Genomic DNA, 834 nt, shown 5'->3' on the forward strand with positions numbered 1-834 from the left:
GTACCTAACAAAACCGCACGAAGTAAAGAGTGGGCAATGGAACAAAAGTTTGCGAACAAGAATTTGGATGTTACCATAACTGAAACCAAGAAAAAGTAACAAGGACAAGAAACGGGGGACATCTACCCTTTGTATAGTACCGATTATTAAATGCACAGCTGAAGGGGTGAAGTGTGTAATCAGAAACAAACACAGCCTCTACAATTTTCTCTGTCGATGTTGAGGGATTTAGGAATTTCTGCGAGGTTTCTTTCATGAGGCCGAGTTTCGCAGTGAACACCTGACCATCCCTCCCTTGGTTTTACCAATTGGGCCGATGCTGTTACCTACATCCTGAAAAGCTGTCCACAAAAAGGGTATGGGCCGAAAAGGGAAACGAAACAAAAATTTATGATTACATTAACTACCACTATCTCGCATCAATTGTTGGAAATCTGGACGTTTTGTGAACCATCCTAATTATATCGTAGATTTTATTTCTTTCCTCTTTCTTTCTTCTATTTATAGTGTAAATTTTATTTCTTCCTTCCCGTTGCTGATTTTGGTCCAAGTGGAAGACCAGGAGCGGCGCTTGTGCCTGTCCCTGAACTTGCACATATTGTCACGCATAAATGTATCAACAAAGAAATGTTATTTATTTGCTGTTTGTTCGGTTGGCAATAAAGACATTTATTATTATTATGATCGGTGTTTCTTGTGAGAACTCAGGTCTAGCCTGGTTAACTAATCGCACGGATAAAAATCAAGTAACGATTAGTGTCTGTGTCTGTGTCTGGTGAAGTTATGTATAAAAAAAAAAAAAAAAAAAAAAAAAAAAAAAAAAAAAAAAAAAAA

The sequence above is a fragment of the Photinus pyralis genome, unplaced genomic scaffold (assembly GCF_008802855.1).
Source record: "Photinus pyralis isolate 1611_PpyrPB1 unplaced genomic scaffold, Ppyr1.3 Ppyr1.4_LG6, whole genome shotgun sequence".
Lineage (NCBI taxonomy): Eukaryota > Metazoa > Arthropoda > Insecta > Coleoptera > Lampyridae > Photinus > Photinus pyralis.